The sequence below is a fragment of the Ursus maritimus genome, unplaced genomic scaffold (genome assembly GCF_017311325.1).
Source record: "Ursus maritimus isolate PB19 unplaced genomic scaffold, ASM1731132v1 scaffold_33, whole genome shotgun sequence".
In the NCBI taxonomy this organism is placed as follows: Eukaryota; Metazoa; Chordata; class Mammalia; order Carnivora; family Ursidae; genus Ursus; species Ursus maritimus.
The window spans coordinates 575,724-582,202 of record NW_024425897.1 but is presented as its reverse complement, the minus strand read 5'-3'; the positions used below and the strand labels follow the sequence as shown (position 1 = coordinate 582,202).

General features: G+C 41.9%; 1 protein-coding gene and 1 pseudogene across 1 annotated transcript in view; one reads left to right on the top strand and one right to left on the bottom strand.

Moving 5' to 3' along the window:
• Positions 1-6,479, bottom strand: part of SPECC1L (sperm antigen with calponin homology and coiled-coil domains 1 like) — a 122,720-nt gene that overhangs the window by 88,398 nt on the left and 27,843 nt on the right. The gene's annotated exons all lie outside the window — the stretch shown is intronic.
• Positions 2,044-2,610, top strand: LOC103669199 (annotated as a pseudogene).

The following is a 6,479-nucleotide window of genomic DNA, read 5'->3' as shown; positions in this document are numbered from 1 at the left end:
ACGCACGTACACACACACACACACACACACACACCCCTAACCATCAACAAAAGATTAACAAACTGGACTATATTAAAATTAAGAACTTCCATTTATCAAAAGATACGATTAAAGGAGAAAGAGAAGACACAGAGTGGGAGAACATATGTGCAACAGATATAAACAACAAAGGGCTCACATCTAGAATAGGCAAAGAACTGTAAGTCAGTACAAAAAAAACACACTACACCACCTCATACCCCTTTTGATGGCTACTATAAAAAAAAGGGCTGATGAAGATGTGGAAAAATTAAAACACTTGCTGGGAAGAGAATTCCTTGGTGGGAACGGAAATGGTGAATCTGCTGTGGAAAACAGTTATGGAGGTTCCTCAAAGAATTAAAAATAGAATTACCATGCGACCCAGAAATTCCGTTTCTGATTATACACCCAAAAAACTGAAAGCAGGGCTTCCAAGAGATATTTATACATACATGTTCACAGCTATTATTTACAACAGCCAAAAGTCCACATGGAAACAACTCAAGTGTCCACTGATGGAAGAATGGATAAGCAAAATGTGGTATTTACATACGGTGGAATATTATTTAGCATTTAAAAAGGAAATTCTGGGGTGCCCGGCTGGCTTAGTCAGTGGAGCATGAGACTCTTGGTCTTAGGGTTGTGAGTTCGAGCCCCACATTGGGTGTAGAGATTACTTTAAAAAAATAAAATCTTAAAAAAAGGGGGGGGGCTAATTCTGACACATGCTACAGTGTAGATGAACTCTGAGGACATTATGCTAAGTGAATTATGCCAGTGGCAAAAAGACAAATACCATGTGATTTAACTCATATGAGGTACCTATGTAGTCAGATTCACAGAGACAGAAAGTACAACAGTTGCCAGTGGCTGGGAGGGAGAATGGGGAGTTGTTGTTTAATGGGGACGGAGTTTCAGTTTTGCAAGGTGAAAGTTTTGGAGATGGATGGTGCTGATGGCTGCTCAATGTGAATGTATTTACTGCTACTAAACTGCATACTTAAAAATGGTTAAGATGATAAATGTGATGTGTATTTTACCACACACACAAAAAAAGTTGAAAAAGAAAGATAACACAGTAGCAAAATGGGCAAATGATTTGAACAGGCACTTCACAAAGAGGATATCTGACTAGCCGCTAAACATACAAAGTAAGATATGAAAAGGTGCTTAATTCCACTGATAATAATGCAAATGCAAATTAAAGCCACTTCAGACCATTCCTTGACCACCACAGCCACTCCTTGATCTGGGTTGGTGGCTGCAGAATATGTCACTTTGTGGTGATTCACTAAGCTGAACACAGAAACTGTGTGAACTGTTCTGGATGTATACTTCATCAAAAAAATTAAAAATAGGGGTGCCTGGATGGCTCAGTCAGAAGAGCATGAAACTCTTGGGGCACCTGGGTGGCTTAGTCGTTAAGCGTCTGCCTTCGGCTCAGGGCGTGATCCCAGAGTCCTGGGATCAATCCCCGAGTCGGGCTCCTCCCCTGGGAGCCTGCTTCTTCCTCTCCCACCCCCCTGCTTGTGTTCCGTCTCTCGCTGGCTGTCTTTCTGTCAAATAAATAAATAGAATCTTAAAAAAAAAAAAGAAGAAGAAGAAGAGCATGAAACTCTTGATCTCAGTTGGGGTCATGAGTTTGAGCCCCATGTTCGGTATAGAGATTACCAAAAATAAATAAACTTGAAAAAAGTTTAAAACAAAACAAAAAAAACACAACTCTGTACTTTCCAACTCTTTTACACGAAGCTACTTGCAGGCTCATATCTTTCCATATTTCAATTTTTGTTACACAATTCTGCAAATACATGTGCACTTCCACACATAAACACCCCCATCAACAACAGTTCAAAAAAATTTCTGAAATTGACAAAGGGAAGAGATTTTAGCCTACTTCTTAATAACAAATGCAAAATGCAAATCATTTGGTAAAAACCTTCTAGATACAGGAATGCCTGGCTGGTTTAGTCAGTGGAGCATCCAACTCATGATCTCAGGGTTGTGAGTTCAAGCCCCACGTTGGGTGTAGAGATTACTTAATAAAAAAATAATAAAATTGCTGCACAGGCACAAGCCCGGAAGATGGTGGCGGCTGGAGCTGGCCATCTGAAGCAGGCAGTGTCGGCCCTGCTGCTGCGGAGCCCACACCTGCCTGTCCGGGAACTATCACAAGCAGGTTGTTGATCATTATGAAAATCCTAGAAACTTGGGGTCCCTTGAAGACATCAAAAAATGTTGGAACTGGATTAGTGGGGGCTCCAGCATGTGGTGATGTAATGAAATTGCAGATGCAAGTGGATGAAAAGTGGAAGATTGTGGACTCCAGGTTTAAAACATTTGGCTGTGGGTCTGCTATTGCCTCCAGCTCGTTAGCCACTGAATGAGTAAAAGGCAAGACGGTAGAGGAAGCCTTGACCATCAAGAACACAGACATCGCCAAGGAGCTCTGCACCACCCCCACCCCCACCCCCACCCCCCGNCGTGAAACTGCACTGCTCCATGCTGGCTGAAGATGCAATCAAGGCTGCCCTAGCAGATTACAAACTGAAATATGAATCCAAAAAAGGAGAGGTGGAGAAGAAATGAGCCCTTAGCGAAGCTTCCAGCAGGTCATACCTGCTGTCTGTCTACCTGCTGTGCAATCACATAGATGTTTAGAAGCCCCCCAGACTACAGTAAAAGAGCTCTGAGACATGTATAGCACTTGCTGGTTGTGCGGTGGCTCCCATGCAAGCAAAATACAGTTTACTCATTCCAAGTCCTGTGCTTTCTTTCAGCCCACTCTTGTTGCCTTAACCAATTTGTGTATATTTTGAATTGTGTGCATGGCCTCAAAACTGAAATCAGTTACAAAGTCTCAAGTGTGGTAGTCCACGAAGTGCATAAATAATCTAATTTCACCTGAATCTATCCTGGAGAAGACTACCAGTAGAAGGTCATGGTATGATTATTTGATAGAACCACAATTATTGTACATAAAACAGATTTGCATATATATAAAAGAATATACGATCAAAACTAATAATAAAATTAAAATTAAAAAAAATTTTAGGGGGCGCCTGGGTGGCTCACTCTTTAAGCGTCTGCCTTCGGCTCAGGGCGTGATCCCGGCGTTCTGGGATCGAGCCCCACATCAGACTCCTACGCTGGAAGCCTGCTTCTCCCTCTCCCACTCCCCCTTGCTTGTGTTCCCTCTCTTGCTGGCTGTCTCTATCTCTGTCAAATGAATAAAAAATCTTTAAAAAAAAAATTTTTTTTTTAAAGAATGTTTAAAAAAAAAAACTTCTAGATACAAATGATGAAATAATACAACCAACGTATCCATGCTTCTCATGGTAAAATCCAAGTTTCATGGTCTGCATCATCAACTCAAAATTTAAGGTTAGTTTTTAAATTCTGCCTTTCAAGTTTCAGAGATGGATTATTCATTCAATCATACGGTTAACTAATTTTCATACTGAAAAGGTATGATCACAAATAATCATTGACAGTCATCAATTACTCAGATAGATTCTAACTGAAGTAACTGATATTTAATAATTCTCATCTATTAACTTTTAGAAAAAACTATTCTTGGGACAATGAAAAAGTGTATTACTTCTACAAGGATTAACCAGGAACCCCTGAGCAGTGTATGAAACCTGCAAAGTGCAGGCCTATAGGAGACCATCCTTATGCGGCAACTAATCCTCTCTGCTCACTGTGACAAAGAATTAACCATACAAAGGTCCCAAACCAGACGTCACAGCTACTCACAAGAATGGGAACAATTTCCTCAAAACTCACTGAAAAACAGTAGTGCTATATTTTATATTTACAAAAACTCCAATAAGCACTGAGATGCTCTCATGAAAAAGGTCCTTTCTCCTACACCTCAACTAGATCTAGCCTCAAACAATATTTGAAATGAAAGAGGTAAAGAAATGTATATCCCCACACCCGCCACTATAAGAAAAGTGGTGAATACTGAGCAGTGACAGAGACACACATGTGGGTGTCCGCATGAATGGGTGAGTATGTGCACGTGGTGTCTATATGACTAAAAGCCAAAAGCTTCATTCATCTGGTTAGTCATCAACGCTCCATCACGGTTACAGAATTCAAGTTGTGGGAAGTGTCCAAATGCTAGAGAAGCACAGTGAAATATGAAAACTTAGGAAAACAAAATAACACTTAAGTTGGTGGGGTCTCCAAGCCCTTTTGATCTTTTCAATTTTTCTGTTCATTTTCACTATTTTCTTTCCTTCTTTGTCTTCTCACCTCAATTTCGAGTCAGTGCCTTTTTTCTTCTCCCTTCTTATGTAAAAGCAATTGCTTCAGTCTAGATAAAGTGTTCCCAAATAGTTTCACTTCTTCCGAGACCCTCCTCACTACACACATACACACATCATCCCTACTTAAATGAACCAACAAAGGACAGACAAAGCTATGGACAGAACACATGTGCTGGCCCACAGCAGACAAACAGCTGTTTTGCTTTACAACGAAAAATTACTCACTGTTCAAAACCAAACTACCATCAACTCCAGATACAGGCCTCAGAAGATCTGACATGCCTGTTCAGGGCACACGTCATGGTAAACCTTCAAAGATCCTGCCTGCCACTGATGAGGAGGCAACAGAAGAAAAGCAGTAGAACACATCCAATGCCAACAACCTGTTCTTCCAGTCACGTAAATAACAGGTCACCCAGTCATCACACAGGCACTCCGCTCTGAAGACACCCCCAGCAAGTGAGTAACCAGTTAGGTCAGAAAATGCCAGCGATCTTACACAAAAGAGTGGCAACATTGCCATCAAGGAAGTAATTCAGGGTGTTGATTCAGACTAACGGAAGTAGGGCGAAGGTCTTACTCCTGGTACCATTCTCTGGGCCATAGGATGACACCCAGCAGCTAATCAAAACTGTAGCAAGGAGAAAATCTGGGGGCACCTCCAAGCCCGTGGAATAAGTCTGGGTTTAGTTTTGACAACCCTGGAATAGAAAAACCAGCATTTCCAGCTAGATCTTTCAACACACATAAGGAAGTCCCTCCTCAGCTGTTCCTTGAGGCGCTTCTTAAAATAATTAAGCCACAATCTATCAAAGCCCTGACTGGACAAAAGGGTTTTGGATGGATCATGTTTCAAACACTGCTTAGTTTCTCCCTGTGAGACTAGCACTAACCCTCTCCAGGTTTTCTCCACAGAGTCAAAGTTGCTACTCAAAACACAAAATTCCCAGGACAAACAAGCAAAGAACAAATAAGTGGATTCTGCACTAAGAAAGACTAGAAGACTGCGGATCTCTGTGCAATGTATCTAAGATATGACCAGCAGAAAAATGGCCTGGAGTCATCTTGTCCCTTGGGTGGTCCAAATCAACACAGACACTGAGAGCACCCACAGAAAAAGACTATTCTTTTCAGAAATCGGTGGTGAGCCAGTAAAAGTTTCCAGAGATAATCAATAAAAATGCTACCAGGATACCTGGGTGGCTCAGTCAGTTAAAGTCTGCCTTCAGCTCAGGTCATGATCCCAGGGTCCTGGTATTGAGCCCTGAGTCAGACTCCCTGCTCCATGGGGAGCCTGCTTCTCCCTCTCCCTCTGCCCCTCCCTACTGCTCGTATGCTCAATCTCTTTCTCAAATAAATACATAAATAAATCTTTAAAAAAGAATACTACTGCCTGTCATTTACGAAGCCCTTGCTGTGTGCCAGACTCTGAGCTAACCACTTCCATACATTCCTCATTTCATCCTGATCATGGTGCTGTGAAGCATATGCATACAAAGCCAGGGGCTGTCTGCTTCTGAAGCCCACAGCCATCATCCCGTACTAACAAGAACTAAACCAGCCTCAAAAAGAGTGTAAAGAAAACTAGTTATGCTCTAAGTTAATATTGCCCAATTTTAACGGGCTTAATACGGGATCAGTTGTCAGAAAAAGAGTAACAGTTGATGGGGGTGCAAGGGGGTGGAGTGGGAATAAAAATCTCCCACCTGGGGGTTTCAGGAATGTTCTCACTGGTCATCCTTTAAGACCTACCACACATGCTCTTTTCGTAAAACCTTCCCAGGCTAACAACGTTTTCCTGAAATGCTTACACTGCCCTCCTGCTCCCCCAGGGAATCTGACTTTTTTGCATGTATATTAGTTACGCACGTATGTGACAGCCTCCACCCGTTACACCACAAGCTCCCTGAAGAAGGACTCTAACTTCAGCTCACACCGGCACAAGAGCCTTGCACAAGGCAAGTGCTCAATGATGCGTTTCATAAACAAGTCTACTATTTGGTTCCATTTGTAAAGCCAGACCAAACACGCCAAGTCTACCACACTGTGAACTCTTCAAAGGCTATGTGTTCCCAGCACCAGCAGAGGGCAAACCCTAAACAATGTTTATTTAATAAATCAAACATTATATTAAGATTCACTCCTAAAATCCATCACATATTCAAACATTGCCACGTTCAT